General features: G+C 37.4%; 1 protein-coding gene across 4 annotated transcripts in view; it reads right to left on the reverse strand.

The window, feature by feature from the left end:
• DAB2 (DAB adaptor protein 2) overlaps positions 1–17,293 on the reverse strand; it is a 942,412-nt gene that overhangs the window by 210,214 nt on the left and 714,905 nt on the right. The gene's annotated exons all lie outside the window — the stretch shown is intronic.

Here is a 17,293-nt window from a genome sequence, read left to right on the forward strand (position 1 = left end):
AAGCATTTAGGATCATAGGAAGCTCTAGAGCTCAATGCTCTGTTATGACATGTGAGCCTGTTTTTATGTCCAAACTTTTAATTCTATCTCCTTTTTTCTTTCCTTAAGGAAAAGAAAAATCAGTTGGCAATGCTTTATCTTGCTGGCAGGATTACTGAGGTGTAGAATTCGCTTCTTGTCACTAGAACTTTGGTGTCACGGTGTCATTTTTGTGCAAAGGAATCCGCAGAGGCTGCCAGCTGAATCTGTCCGAGGAAAAAAATAACATAGCCTTGAGGTGCAAACAACCAAATTTGCCATCAAATATGATAACATACTGGTTTCATTAAAAACTAATAGCAAGACAGAATTTTCAAAACAGACGATGGAACGTAAAGACAGGAAGAAGATGGGTGTGGGGGGGTATCTTCCAGGAACTCTTATGTTCTTTACAGCACAGTTTACAGTTTGCTCATAAATTCCCAAACACCTGTTTCTGCTTTTAATTCTTTGAAACTACCCTTACCATTTCTGTCAACAGTCCCATCAAGTGGCAGATGATGAAATTACATCCTGCTGCTAGGTGTCCCATGCCACACGTTGACTTGTTTGGAGGGCTGTGAATGCTGTGTTCTGGTAGATGACAGGCAAAATTTTACGTACAAGGAGGGCTGCACAGGCAAATTTTATGTACAAACAAAGTGAAGAAACTGATTTTTTTTTTCTTTTTAGACCTGTAACAATCAGAAATGCAATTTTAACTCAGAGTTTCAACAAATAAGAATTTATTTTTTAATGGCGAGGGCATGTCACTCATTTGCTCCTTTTTACATTTTTGCAGAATCGATTGACTGGGTAAATGGTAAACATATTTTACACCTGTTAGCCTGATCATTACTTTGGAAGTTGTCGGAATCCAGATTCACAGAGAAAACAGATTCTGGAAATAGATCCTTCTATTTTCAATAAAGCTGTTTCGTTAGGTTACACCTTAAGATCCTTAAAGACAAGAGTTTGTTCTTATTTCTTTTTTTTTTTTTTGTCTTTTTAATTTTTTTACTTTTTGTCTTTTTAGGGCTGCCCCAGTAGCATATGGAGGTTCCCAGCCTAAGGGTCCAATCGGAGCTACAGCTGCCAGCCTACACCACAGCCACAGTGCACAGGATCCTTAACTCAGTGAGAGAAGCCAGGGATGGAACCTGCGTCCTCATGAATACTAGTCAGATTTGTTTCTGCTGAGCCATTACGGGAACTCCATTGTTCTTATTTCTTAAAATTAATTATTATTATTATTATTTATTTTATTTTTTTGCCACACAATGCATTTTAAAAAAATACTACCTGTTTAGCACTTTTAAGCTTTGACAATCACTTTCGGTGTTCTATTCAACAGCCATTCCCACTTTTGTGTCAACAAAACTCTTATTTTGGTGACAAGGGATTCTAGGAAGGGAGGGGAAGTCTGCCCTTAGCCCAAGAGGTGAATGGTGATTGGATTAAACAAAACTTGGCACAGCCCACGTCCTCATTTATGATTGGTTGAGAGTGAGGTATAAAAACTGTTCTGGCCAATGAGAGCTGAGGGGAAGTCTGGGGGTAATTTTGGGAGTTCTTTCCTCTGGTACAAGGGAAAACAGGTAAAGATTTTTACTTTTAAATACAACGGTGTGATTTTTGTAGCTGTGGCAAACTCAGAGAGGAAAGCTGGAGAACTGAAGAGAGCTGAAGCACAACAGTGGCATTAAGTTGCAGCATTCGCCAACACTGGAAGTCATTTCCAGGCTTCCAGTCATGAGGAATGCCCTCACTTTCAGCCGCATGTAGTTGGATATTTTGTACTTTGTAGCCAGGAACATTTAAATTGAGGCAGCAATTTAAAAAGAGCTCTCACATTATCTCATTGATCCCACTAGTAATCTTGGAAGGTGAGTCCACAGAAGATATTGAGACTCAGAATTTGGAGTGCACTTGACTAACATCACAAAAGTAGCAGGTGGCAGACCTGACAATGAAATCCTTTTTTCTTTCTTTCTTTTTTTTTTAATTTTATTGGGGGTATAGTTGACTTACAATATTATGTTAGTTTCAGGTGTACAGCAGAATGAATCAATTATACATACCCATTCTTTTTCAGGTTTTTTTCCCCATATAGGCTATCACAGAGTGTTGAGTGGATTTCCCTGTGCTATACAGTTGTCCTTGTTATTTTACTGAAATCCTAATTTTGGATGACCTCTCATATGCTTTGTGTAATGCACTTGATTGTTTTACCTGTGCCCAGTAAAGATGGGTACCCGTCATTTGCTGAGATGAGTGAAGCTGCCATCTTGGGGAAATTTCCTTTATTCCTCAGGCAAGTTCTCATGATATTTCACATCTGCTAAGGCTGGTCCCTTCCTAACACTTTGGGGGAGCCCATTGTTAGTGTTTGCAGACATAAAGGTTTGGAAGTAAGTTCTTTTTCACATGTGTCCCGTCTTCTTCCTGCCTTCCATTGACTTGTACTGAAAACTGTTTGCTCTTTGTTCTAAAGTCGTGTTCTGAAAATCTCAATGTGATGAGGGGTGAGATGAAGAGAACTCCTGCCCTTTCTCCCTCTGATCTTCTGTCTTCATTGGGCCTGGGGAAGTGCGATTCCTGATTCTACGTCCATTTCCACAGGAGAGGATGTCTTCTCTGCTTCGTACTGGCTCTGACTGAAACCTGTGACCACCCCATCCTACCACACCCATTTCCACACTCTAAACTTCACAAATGCCTAGCACGAAGTCCCTGCCACCTCTGCCTTATAAATTACTGGGAGCAGGTGTGATTTTTATTACTCCCTGTCTTAACACAGTTTCCTCAGAAAACAAAGCCTGAGGCATAAACTTGAAGCTCATACTTTATTGGGGGTTCAGTCCCAGGAAATCTAGAATGAAGGACGGTGGTAGCATTACTGAGCTGGCCATAGCAAAACACAACTGGTTGCTCATCTTGCAGAACATCTTTAGAAAAGCTGTACAGACTATCTCAGAACTGTCTGTAGAGGAAGAAGGGTGGGCAATTTATCTTCTGGCTTTCTCCCCATCTCTTTTTTTGCATTGGTCCAAATTCACCCCTTATGGGAATGACTTTCTTGTACTTCCCGGTACATTACTCAGCTTCTCCAGGCAGACTTAGGGGGAGCCAGAGTCTCCACAGATCCAACAGGGCTCAAATCCAATGTCTCTTTCTGATAGCGGGTGTCACATGTGGGTCTGTAATGGTGACTCTGCTGGCATTTGGTGCCGGTCTCTGGGGCCATTCTTGCTGGCCAGTAATCAAAGCAAGTGTAGGCATGAAGGGTGTGTTGAGTTAGACTTACTGGCTTTGAGTAATACAGAATCTGGGTCCAAACCCAGTGTGTGTTCCCAACAAGCTGAGAAGAGATCTCTTTGTTTTTCTTTTGGTTTTACTGAAATATAATTGGCATATACCCTTGTATAAGTTTGAGGTATATGGCATATGATTTTGAAGCAGATTTCTTTTCTAGTTTTACTCACTTTAAAGGGGTTAGATCTCTTCCAGGAGTTGGTTTCCTCACTCCTGAGTCTCTAGCACTTACCTGTTCTTCCAGAGCCATAGGAAGATGGGCCAGTGCTTATTTTCATGGATGAATAAATTCAGTAACCCCTATTAACCATGAAGAATGTGCAAATTAGGAAATCTTACTTTGTATCTTCACTGTGTGGAACATTCTTTAACTGTAAGGGAATAAAATCATTTTTAGGATCTGAGATCCTCTTGATACTGGCTAACTTGTATTTCTACAATCACGATACTTTATCAAAACAAAATGTAAATCCAAAACTTGTTTTGTCTTAAACGGTGTGTTTCTTTGGTTGGACCAAGATTTTTATTTTCTCCACTGTTTTCATAAAGCACACAAAAACTGCTGAGTTTGAATTATATAAGCCCAACAGGGACAGAAAGCACTGGATTCATTCAAGGAGAAGGAGAGGAGGTAAAAGGAGACACAATTCAGATCATCCAAAAAGGACTGTTTTCCTTCTGGAGCAGATTTGTAAATGATATGTTTTTCTTCTTGTCTACATTTTCTATGCTTGTAAAAACTTTTAACAGAGGAGTTTCCTTTCTTTAATAGTATAAGCCAACCTCCATCAATGGAGCTTCCTCTCTATAAAGTTCTCTCAACCATATATTTGGAAACTCATGTCTATAAAAGGCAGATTTGGAGACATAAGTCTGATTTAACTCCAAATGTCAGCAGCAATACTTGAGCCACATTCCTGTTAGCACTTGTCACCAACAAACACAATTTAGCCAATGATTCTTGGTGAGAAGCATCACATGTGTCACGGGAAGCCCAGGAATCCCATTCTCCGCAGTGGGGACATGCTCTCAGGCTCACTGTGCCACATTCCCGTCTCCACTGCATATTGCAATGTGGTGACCAGGCCCTGCCTGTCCTGACAGGTTTATGATGAAACTGGAGTATTTTAGCTGCCCCTATAGCCACAGCCCTGGAGCAGACTTATGATCTGGGTGAAGTGCTCTGAGTTTTGGTCAACACTGTCAAAATAAAATAGCTTTGGAAGAAGGGTGGCTGCTAGGGAAAAAAGTCAACTACAGATGTTCTAACTGGTCTGAGAATTCATTTTGGACACTAGAAGGAGCTTAGTGTCTAGACTCAGACACAATTAAGTTTTATTCCTGGCTTGATCATTTGTATCCTAGCGTGGGTTTGTATCCTATCTGTTTCTTCTCTGCAAGATGGGGATACTAATTCTGCCCTCAGAAGATTCTTGTGAAGATGGAATAAGATTGTTTGGAACTACTAGGCTTGCCCAACTCCTAGTCGGTCTTCAGTAAGAATTCTACCTTTCTGTTTCTCCTTCTTCCTCTGCCCTGTACACCCTCCCTCCAACATTTCTACAGACCAGGTATCCTGAGACCCTGTTGCGTGGCTTACACAGCAGTTATCTCTCATCTGTCTTGATGCCTTCTATTATCCATGCTAGAAAAGCTAGATTTTCCTTTCCCAGCTTCCTAAGCACCTGGTGATGAAGGACACACTTCTGGTCAAAAGGACATAAAAGGATGTCTCCTAAGAGTTTTCAGGGAAAGTTTGGGTTTACTGATAAACAGAAGCAGCTGGAAAAATTCTTATTCCTTCCTTCCAGAATGCCTGGGGTCTGGGACAGCTTTTTTGTGACCATGTGGCAATAGGCATGCTATAAAATCCAAAAGAATCGCAATCTTGCAGAGATACAGGTCCTCACTGGCTTGCAGCTGCCTATCCCAGTCTTTCAGTAGGCAAGGAAAAAATTTCTATTTAGTCAAGCACTTGACAGACACACACGCACACATACAAACATATATTAGGTAAATGGGACGGGGTATGAGGAAGGGGAGGGAGAAAGAGAGGGAGGGATTTTGTGTCTGTGTGTGTGTGTGTGTGAGAGAGAGAGAGAGAGAGAGAGAGGGATTACTCCTATAATATACTGCTGGGGAAGCAAAATCCTCTGATTTCTGAGGTACTAAATATCAATGTGGTAGGCTGCATAACAGTCCCCCCAAGATATCTGGAACTTGTGAATATTTCCTTACATGGCAAAAAAGACTTTACAAATGTGATTAAGTTTAAGATGCTTGAATATGAGATTATTAGAGAGGGACATAAATGCCATCATGTGTATCCTTATAAGAAGGATACAGAGGGAGATGGACACAAACATGCAGAAAAATGAAGACTAAGTGACCCCAGAGGCAGAGCTTGGACCCATGTGGCCACAAGCCAAGGCACAGTGGCAGCTGCCAGAAGCTGAAAGAGGCCAGGAATGGAAAGCATTCTCTACCAGAGCCTCAGAGGGACCACGGCCCTGTCAGCACCTTGATTTCAGCCCCGTGATACAAATTTTGGACTTCCGGCCTCCAGAACTGTGAAAAAATGTTTCTGTGGTTGTAAGCCACCAGTCTGTGGTAATTTGTGACAGCAGCCACAGGACACGCATACAGTTAGTTATCAAACATTTCATGATTTTATTTTAGGGTGTAGGGAACAGTGATAAGCAATATTTATTGACTGTCCTCTCTGGGCCAGGCAACCACACTAACCACTCTGCATGGATTTCCTCATTAGTGCTCCCAACAGTCCTCTGAGGCAGCTTCTCCTCCTACCTTCACTTCCCAGCAAGGAGAGCCCCTCCAGGGAAGGTAAGGAACCTGCTCAGAGTCCCACCGTGAGTGAGCACTGGAGACGGAATTTGAACTCTGGCCACCTGATTCCATAACTGTTCTAGCCCTGCTGCTGCTGAAATGATGGTAAACTTGCTGTATAGTTTCCCAGTTCCACCTCTAAGATGAGTTACTAAGCAAAACAACTGCATAGGATTGACATGTGTAATTGGAGATATCCAGGTCCTTTAACCTCCTCAAGACCACGCTCTTCACAGATTATGAATTAGGTGCCTACTAAACTAAACATTGTAATTTATTCATTTCTTAAACTTATTTTTATTTCAATAAAATAATTTTTTAAAAAATGCGTGCTTACTAATTGTCAGATGCTGAGCTGCACACCAAGACTGCAAAGATAACTAAGACACAAGCCTTGTCTCCACAGGCTTACAGGCTCTCTGCCTTCCCATCTCACACTATTGCTTTAAGAAGGGGTACCACATGGCAACCCTAGCCATTATACCAAAATTCCCTATCAAAATATAACTTCTCAATGACTTTCTTAAACCAAATATAAATTAATATAAATTAATTGCAACTCTCAAAGATCTACATTGTTATATTTTCTTCCTATGGCTAAATAATGGAGATAAATATAATGAAATAATAAATAAACAAATTGAAATGACCATTTTGAGTAATCTCCACAGCAGAGTTAGTAATTAGCTTATACCTCTGCTAAAAATTTCCTTGGTTGTTCTTTCTTATTGGCATATTGGTATTCTTCCTGTGGTAGTTTCAGATTCCCTGACAATAAAGCCTATGTTTTGTTAGTCCAAAACCCATTTATTTTAAGGTTAAAATTTCCTTCTACTCATTAAGCTATTTACATTTTAATTAGCCCCTGTGTTTCTTCTTCTGTCAAAAAGTGAATAGCTGAAGAGAGGTGCTCTATTTCCTTCCCCTGTTCCACAGGATGGCTCTGAGACTGGTTAAGTCATTGAGGCAATTTATTTGTGCATTTTGTTTTATTTTATTTTATTTAAGTTTTCTTTCCTCTTTCATCTGATCCAATGAGGTGGGTGGGTCCATAGGCTAGGGATTTTTGCCAAGGAAAAGTAGAAATATCTTTATGGCAATAGTTCTTCCTATCTTTTGTAAAAGGCTAAGCTATTTGTCCATAAACCAAGGTCAGATCCCCTGAATTAAAACTTCCTACTAGGAGTTCACGTTGTGGCACAAAGGGATCAGTGGCATCTCTGCGGTGCCGGGTGCAGGTTAGATCCCTGGCCTGGCACAGTGGGTTAAAAGATCTGGGTTGCCACAGCTGTGGCATAGGTTGCTACTGTGCCTCTGATCTGATCCCTGGCCTGGGAACTCCATATGCCACAAGGTAGCAAAAAAAGAAAAATAACAACAACCCCCCCGCCTCCAGGCTTCCTACTAAGAGTGAAAAAGTGACTAATTGAAAGGTATTTAACCAAGTAGTATGTCAGTACAGCCTCGGTTAACATGGATGATAGGTATAGCTAGCATAGATATTAATGCATTTGCAGTGAAAGGGTATTTATACCATGTATTCAAACAGACAATTATTAAGACACCTGTTTTATTGTACAGCTGGGTCAAAAATTTCTTCCTAAATGATAAAGCTGACAATACTTCATGAAAAGACAGGTAAATGAAATTGAGGCTTTTAACAAATGTTTATTTAAGAACTACAGCTTAATTCTCTTAAGTTTTTTACTTTTCTGAATGTAAATCAATTGTTTTTCCTTTTTTTGTTACTTTTGGAATTGATTTTTTAAAGTAACAAGATAAAAGAAATTACCTTCTCTAAACTACTTATTTGTTTAAGTGGACAAATAATTTGTTGTTGCTCTATTTAAGAAATATCTTCCAAATGCTGCATTAAGAAACAAGTCTGGATTTAATTTGTGAGAAATGCACACACAAACTGGAAAAAAAATGTCTTTTGCCCTCCCTTAAAAAACTGCTGACACTTTAAAGTCAACCGCTTAAGAATATTTTTGATCTGCACTTACAATCTATGAGAATACATTAAATATCGTGACATTCTCTCTGTGAAATCTCTGTGCTTGTGGTTGTGATGGAATCATCTAAATGTGTTCCCTGAAATCTTGAAAAACAAAGATGCTTATAAAATGAACTAAATAAGAACAGCTTGAATTCTTGATGAGCATTTGGAAGATTCCAGATCTCTGTACCATACTGACATTCTTTTACTGAATTCCCTAAAATATTAAAAAGCAACCATTTAATTAAGCACAGCTAAACAGATCAGAAATCACTGCAGTGAGACAGAACATCATCTTGACTGATTTCAGCAGATTCTCACAAGAGGGAAGTCCGAATGGATGTCTGTAGGGGGTTGGGATCTGGGCAGGTGTTTCAAGGTAGAAAGATGATGGAGACTGGCCCAAATTTGTGACATAACAGTTTAGGATTGGGGGATAGAGTGAGGTGAGTGACTCAAGGGAAGATGTGATGCATAAATTTGATGGATAAACTATTATTTGACAAGATAACTCCTTACCCAAGTAATCAATGCATGAAAATATTAACCTGTCTGTGGTCTTATCCTTTCTGGGCAAAGTTTGATTGAACTACTAAACCCTGTTGCTAAAGGGAGTCTCAGTTTTCACTTTTCACTTCTATAAATATTTCTAGATTACTCTTTTTCCCAAAGACTCAGAGTTGTGACCCCAAGGGGATGCTTTTTAGAAGTAAGCCTTTGAGCTTTGGAGAAAGTAACATATTGTTATGTTTACATAACATGTAAGCCAAGAAGGGTTGTGGAAGGGCTGGAGTTAGTAGAAGATGGGAACAAGGGGAAGAAAGATATATACCAGTAATTCTGTGGCAAAGAGCAATCTTGCTTGTATTTGAGGAGGAATAATTTTTACACTGAGAATCTCTTTAGGATATGACGCATCAGGGCCGTTGATTATGACTTTACTTTTTACAGGATTCTGGGCTCAAATGGGGCCAGGCACTTAGAAAGGAGGCAACATTTTTTTCCAGGTAGACTCTTAATGCTCTTAGAATAGGTGATGCTTTCAAAGTCTTTGTCCAGGGAAGGGACAAGGCTGTTGTTGATAATTTATTTACCTGGCAAAAATGATGTTGACATTCATTTTCCCCAGTTAGTAAATTATTTTGGCTGCTTAACAATAAAGATGTTAGTTTCTGGCTTTTCCATATCGAAAAACTTGGCTTCTGTTAGCTAATGATTATAACATCAGATTTGATCTATCTTGGATGGTAAAACTGATTCTTTTTGAACTCTAAAAGGTAAGTCCTTGTCCAAATTCATAATCTTATTTGTAATCACTTGGATACAATTTGTATTTGTAATCTGTTGCCCATTGTTTGGCTTTTCTTCTGGGGAACAAGTGGCTGCAAGTCCAGCCATTCTTTGGTATCCAGAAATAAGGCTGAAAAGATGTCATGTCTATGTTGCCTGCTAAGGTGAGAGATACAGATGCTCAGGGGTATTGAACTTAAGTGATGGCATGGATAACAAAAGACAATCAAGAGATGCTAATTGACAGTGTACTTAACTGCCACTGAAGCTCACTGAACCTCAGGTTCTTCCTCTATCAGTGGAGATAAATATAATGTTTATCTCTTAAGGTCGATATGAACATTACATGGAAAAAATGCACGTAAAGCATTAAGCGGAGTACTTGGCACATACTTAATAAGTGATTGCTGTCATCATATTTATTAAAATCTGTTATATGTTTATATGATAATTAATAGTATGGAACAAAATAATTAGTGTTTCATTTTCGTACTCTCCAAACCAATGATTAGATGGATTGCTGGCCCTATCAGTAGAAAAATCACAAGAAAAAAATGCCAATAACAAAGAAATGATTGGAATTTGGTGTCTGTTGATAGTCTCTGGCAGTTGGATACCTACAACATATGTGTTAGTAACTTTTATCTTACACTTTTTTTTTCCTTTTTTTTCAAGCAAGGCCAGGGATCGAACCCATGTCATGGATACTAGTCAGGTTTGTTACTGCTGAGCCACAATGGGAACTCCTTACACATTATTTTTTTCAGTGAATACTAGTGGTATCCTTACTATGTTGGCAAATTGCTCTCCCTCGTGGAGCATTAGTTTTCAACCAGAGTCTGAATAAAACACCTAGTATTCACTAAATCGTGGAAAATCAAGGATAATAAAGCTCCATAGTTTCAGCACTAGAAATAAAGCAGTCAAATGGGAAACTTATGAATCTGTGCCTTCTCTTATTAAGACATAGCCCATACAAAATGATTTTCTCCTCATGCCTTTGTTAAATCATCCTTAAATAGAAATTGCAAATTAGACTGAAGTCGGAGATCTTGAGAATGAAAACATCACAATAATCAGAATCAAAAACATTTCTGTAATAAACTTTAAAGATAGAACAAATGTTATTTTAAAACACCACAACTCGGAGTTTCCGTTTGCTTTGGTTATGTTAGCTTTCTTTAAGAAACATACAAAATTAACTTATTGTCAAAACTTTTCAATGCCACTTCATTTTCATTGTGTCTTACTTCCCACAAGTTTCAATGGGCTGATCTACTTTAGTGCTTTGGGTCAGGTTTTTATTATTTTGTGGAAGACTATCAAAGTAAAGAAAAAGTTGTTTTTCCTTTCTTGTTAAGTATACAGCCAGAGAGAACAGCAATATTTTCAAGTTAAAAAGTCACTGCAACCTAATTGAAAACTTCAGGCTGAATGCTGGGAATGCTGTGTGACCATTCTAAACAAAAATTGAAAACAGATTCTAGTTGGCTTTAAAAATTAATCTGGCTAATAATCAAGATAGATAATGCATAGACACATACAGGACAATTAAAAAAGGAAATTTCTAAAAGAATAGAAAGGAGAAAGAGGTTAAGTAAACAAGGTCTTACAAATCCATCCATTTGGCTAAAGCATGAAGATTTTCATTTGTGTGGTTAATATAGAGTAACTTGATTTTCCAATGATAACATTGAAGGAATGTTGGACAGAGCTCTGATGTCTCTGGATTTTGCCCAGTTCTAAACAAGGATTAACACCAACCATGCATATATCTGCTGTGAACCCAAATGATCTCTTAAAGCTTTGCATCCTTCCTCCTATTCTTTGAGGATCAGAAACCAAATAAAAAAATGGGTACCTTTCAACTAAGCGATTGCATAAAACTCATGGAATTGGCATATTCCGTAAAATTTAAGCTACCGATTCACCAGGGGTAGGGCATATGTTTTGAGTTATTTTCCCAGCTTGTGAATTAAGTTAGGTCACACCTCTGCTGGAATCATTTTTGTTCATTGAAAAAAACGTGTACATGCATACATATAGGTATATATGTATGTTATATACATGTATAACACGTATGATAAATGTGCACATATGTATATACATATAAATGTGTGTAAAATAGCTAAAGCACATATACACGTATATGTTACTCAATGAACTAAAACGAACTTAAGTAGAAATGTAACCTAAATTCATCTACAACTGAGAAAGTACTTCAAAACATTTGTTCTACTAACAGTGGATCAGTAGCTTAAAAATAAATATATATAAACATATGTAAACATATATAGGTGTGTGTATACATATACATATATGTGTATATATGTACTTTTCCATTGAAAAAACTATACATATGGGGTTCCCATTGTGACTCAGCAGGTTAAGAACTTGACATTGTCTCTGTGAGGATGTTGGTCTATCCATCCCTAGCCTTGCTCAGTGGGTTAAGGATCCAGCGTTGCCACAAGCTGAGGTGTAGGTTACAAATGCAGCTTGGATTCAGTGTTGCTGTGGCTGTAGTGTAGGCCACAGCTGCAGCTCCAATTTGACCCCTGGCCTGGGGAACTTCCATATGCTGCAGGTACAGAAAAAGAAAAACAAAACCAACTATACATCTAAACATATACATGTTATATGTAACATATATATATAAAACTTCAAATATACACACACATACACATATGTATCATATCACTGTAAAATATGTAAAATATCATATGTATATATAATTTGAAGTTAGAAATCCCGAGATTGAATAATGGATTCTGGCTCTCTCACTTTATAGCTGTATGCTCCTGGCTAAATTATTTAACTTCTATAATCTTGCAATATTTGTAAAGTGAGAATATTATTATACTTTTTAAGGTTACTGTGAGAATAAATATGAAAGTATGTAAAGCTCTTAGCATACTGGCTGGCACAAAGTAAATATGCTATATGTGCCCACCACTGTGCAAAAAGCTTTATATACACTCTCATTTATTACAACATAATATTTAACACACACACACGCATATATACATATATATGTGATGGGGGGAAAGGAGGAAGAAAAAAGTCAGGGAGAGAGAGATGGAGAGGGAGAATGAGGAGTGACACCTGTTTGGGGTCAGATAAACTATGGACCCCACTCAGGTTAGTACTGTCATATCCTTGGCATTATTACCTTGAACCTCATGTTCTAGGGAACTGAGCTAATGACCCTGAGACTAGCTATCTTTGCAACATGGTATGTAGCCTTTCATGTAGAGGACAGAAGCAGATTTGTTGACCCGGGTATGCAGGGTGGCTTTGGGGAGCATCCTGTCACCACAGCTTCATAGGTAACTGGTCACAGTGTTTCTGGAAAGCAATGGAGAATAGGTATTCTACTAAGTGACAAGTGGAACACAGATAGATGCAATTACCCACAGGCTACTTGTGGCCCATAGGCTGTTGGCTGTGTTTTCCAACAAATCTTATAGGACTCAGGAGAGGCAATTGCCCACCCATGGAAAAAAGAAACTTCCTCATACTTAGTATGCCTTGGAGTATGATGTATAAATTTTAGGTCATAAAAAGAATTGAACTAATTTGAATTAACAACCCAATCCTAGTTTTGAGTACACATGTTAGGGCTAGTAATCATAACAAGATAAGTAGTTTGCATCAGTGTGACTGTAGGTAAAACTTTTATTCCAGATTTTGGATGCTGGCACTTTTGCAATGATCAAGAATAATATATACCACTGGAGTCATATTATTCCACTTAAATATGAATCAAATTTAGTGAATGGATTTTGGAACAAAAAAACATAGCCTTTCACTGAGCTTGTAGTAGATACTAAATGCTGTGCTAAGTACTTTCATGTACTGATACCCAAGTACAACCTACCGACAGCACCATTTTTCAGATAAGGGAATTGAGACTCAGAGGACCATACAGCTAGTTAGTGGTAAAACAAGGAGTCAAAGATCAGAGGGACTTCAGAACTCTTTTCAGCATGAAACTGTCTTGCTTCTCTAATGTTTGGACAAGGAGTTCTTAGAAATGGAATAAATACAGATAAATAATATAATGCAGACGAATAAATTTGCAGCTACCTCTTTTGACCCCTAGATGACCCTTCTGTATTTATTTTTTGTTTATTTTTATTTTTCTTAAGTTGTTTATTTGAGAAATCCTTTTCTTTGGTCAACTGTGGAGTAATAATTCCTAGGTTTTTTTATATAAACATCTTTCATATACTCATCTCCTCAGTTTTCAAAGAGGATTCCAGATTCAAGGAACTAAGTGAAAAGCCAAATATATAATGACAAACTAATTTAACAGATATATTTTAGTGTGTGCTTTTTTAAAAAAATTTTTTTATTGTTATCTCCCCAATACAATTTTTTTTTTCTACTGTGCAGCATGGTGACGCAGTTACACATACATGTATACATTCTTTTGTCTCTCATTATCATGCTCCATATTTATAAAGTAAACTACAAACAGTTGTGAAATAGTTAAAGAAAATAGATCATACATATATGTTCATGGCAGTGTGAATTCAGAGTAAAGTTAAAAATTGCCCTCATAAGATATTTTCTCTCAACTTCCACATATACTTTAAAGCATAATTGCTCTTTTTTATAACATGTTTCCTATTAAAGGAATGTATCAGAACAGCTGGGTGCTTGTGAAAAAAGGCATGTTTATGCTTGGGCTTTGCCTCAAACTAAAGGTGTGAGTCCAAAAATCTGTATTTTTTAACAAGCACCAGGTGGTAGCTTTACATAGTAGAGTTTGAGAACCACGCTTAGCTGTATAATTCTCAAATCTGCCTGTGTATTAGAGTCTCTCGGGGGAATTTAATGAAATACAAATGCCTTGTCCCCATTCAAGAAAATCTCAGCCTTTCTAAGGATAAGGTCCAGGCATTTGAGGTTAAAAAGTGCTCTTGGTGACTGCAATGCAGAACCAGAGCACAAAGTTGAGAAGTGAGCAGGGAGGAATTCAGTAGTGATGACCCCTTCAGTTTGCTAAGATCAGAACCACTGCTGCCGTGATTTCATAGGATCACACTGTCCACTTACACACACACACACACACACACTCGTAAGCGTACCTTTTATATTAGCTATTTTATTATAAAAGTGATTCATGGTTCTAACAAAAAAAAAAGAAAGCAAAAAGAAAAATGCAGGAGAAAACTAAAAGAAACAAAGACCTTTGTTGTACAGCAGCAATTATTACAACTTTGTAAATCAATTATACTTAAATAAAACTTTAAAAAAAGGCCATTTCCTGCAATCTAGAAAATTGACTGTCAACAATTTTACGTTCTTTCTTCTGGTCTTCATATTTGGTATTTATTTCTATCTAGAAGATTTTGTTAAATATTGAGACCATACCATGGAAACAACTCTACATAACTGCTATTTCATAGAGCATTTATCCTTATGAACATTTACTCTGATGGCTGAAAATTCCCTGAAAACAATTTGCACTGGCTACATACTCTTCTATTGATTAGATCTACTATAATATTTTCTTTTTTTTCACTTGCTTTAATTTTTTTTTTTTTTTTTTTGGCTGAAGCATGTGGAGGGTTGATGTGGGATCTCAGTTCCCAGTTCAGGAACTGAACTCAGGCTGCAGCAGTGAAAGCACTGAATCCTAACTATTAGACCCCCCAGGGAACTCCCTCACTGTAATATTCTTATTCTTTTTCCAGGGGAGACTTCTGAGGTGGTATCTCATCTTCAGAATGGTTAAATAATTTTTATTATAGAAAACAGCAGTTGGAGGCACTTCATATTTTATGTTTGGTTTATAATGCTCAAGCTAACTTGAGGTGAGCTAGTTTCTAAAGAAACCCCCTGTGTGTTGGAAGGGAGATCAAAGAAAAACTGGCTAGATCATCTTAGATGCACATTTACTTCTAAGTTAAATCTCATGTGCATTCTCTGCTGGTGAAAGGTCCAGGATATAATCTATGTCACTAACTAGCATCATGTAATGAATAAAGGACAACTAGCTTCTGGACTGGCTGTGTCCTTTGGCTTAGTAATCCCTTTCTTAAATTACTTTCTTCCATTGTCACTTATGTAGTCAAATCTCTCTTTGCCTTCCTTCTTCAAGGACACTTGTGATTGCATTTAGAGTGCCCAGATATTCTAGGATAATCTCAAATCCTTAAGTACATATGCAAAATCCCTTTTGCAAAATAAAGTAATATTCACAGGTTCCAGAGATTAGGATCTTTGCCTACTACACATGCAAACAGTTATGTCATCTTTTATTTTTAACATAATTAAATAAAAATCTGATTGAATTTTCCCAAACCGTTGCCCATACTTTTTGGAAATAACAAGTACAAATGATTTTAAAGTGAATACTTCTCAAATCTAATTGAGATGATACTTTTTTTTTTGCTTTTTTAGGGCCGCACCTGTATGGCATATGGAGGTTCCCAAGCTAGGGGCTGAATTGGAGCTGCAGCTCCTGGCCTATACCACAGCCACAGCAACTCAGGATCTGAGCCATGTCTATGACCTACACCATAGCTCATGGCAATGCCAGATCCTTGACCCACTGAGCAAGGTCAAGGATGGAATCTGCATCCTCATGGATACTAGTTGGGTTCGTAACCCATTGCGTCACAATGAGAACTCCAAGATGATACTTTTACCATATACTATGTTCCTTATGTTTTCTCTACACACTGATTTCTTTTGACGTTATTAATGACAAAATATGGTAATATTTGATTTATTGAATCTAATTCTAGGTGTTTTTATCAGCAAAATTTCCTTTAAGTTGGAAAAAAAGAGTTAGAAAAGAATGAATGTACCTTGATTGCTGTAGGAGATGGCTACCAAATTCCTATGTACTAATTTATTTTTTGTCAAATGTTTACATATCAGATAATTATTTGACATGAGAGTAGGCTATTTCAATTTTTTTGTGTAATATAAGTAAAGAACAAAATAACACCCACTTAACTCTGTCAAATATTAAATTATGAGGAGCAAAGATAAATGACACAATCAGAAAACAAGCCAGAAGGGTATGCATTTCAGAATCTTCATGCTAATTCTAAAATATGTAGGACATTATAATTTGAGAGTTATCTTTGAGAGTTATCTTTCCTTCCAGTAAAGGCAACACTTGTACTTAATAAACATTGTTTTCCCAAATTGTCTGCTTTATGAGCAAGTTATGGAATTATTAGCATTAAAATCTTTTAATTGAAACAAAACCTTTGGCATTGTAATGTAGCCTTTAATCTTTGGTAAATAAACATGTGACTTTGAAAACAAACACATTACTAGATAAATGCTCCATATCGAATTGATCAGGCCCATTTCTAGAGAGTGTGTTGCCAATTAATTGGTTATATAAAGCATGCTTTTTACAAAATAATGTATGATGCATCTATTCCCATGGGCACACCTTAAATGAAAAAATGACCATTTTAAGGTTTCTTTGTAATTACTATGCTAAACTATGTAATTATGGCTTCATTTGTCTATAAATTAATTATGAATAAATTCTGTCTGCATGTCTTTTTCTATTAATAGGATTTATTTTTTCAGGTTCACAGTAAAATCTAGCAGAACACTGAAAGTTCCTACATAATCCTAGCTCCCACTATCAATATCTCACACAAGACTGGTGCATTTGTTATAATCTATGAACCTGTACTGATACATGATTATCACCCAAAGTCCATAGTATATGTTAGAGCTTACTCTTGGTATTGTGCATTCTATGGGTTTTGACCAATTTATAATGACATGTATTCACCATTATAGTGTCATACATAGTAATTTCACTGCCCTAAAAATCCT

The sequence above is a fragment of the Sus scrofa genome, chromosome 16 (genome assembly GCF_054392235.1).
Source record: "Sus scrofa isolate SSC_HxYL_T2T_F1_AM1 chromosome 16, Sscrofa_HxYL_maternal_Yorkshire_Landrace_v2.0, whole genome shotgun sequence".
Taxonomy (NCBI): Eukaryota; Metazoa; Chordata; class Mammalia; order Artiodactyla; family Suidae; genus Sus; species Sus scrofa.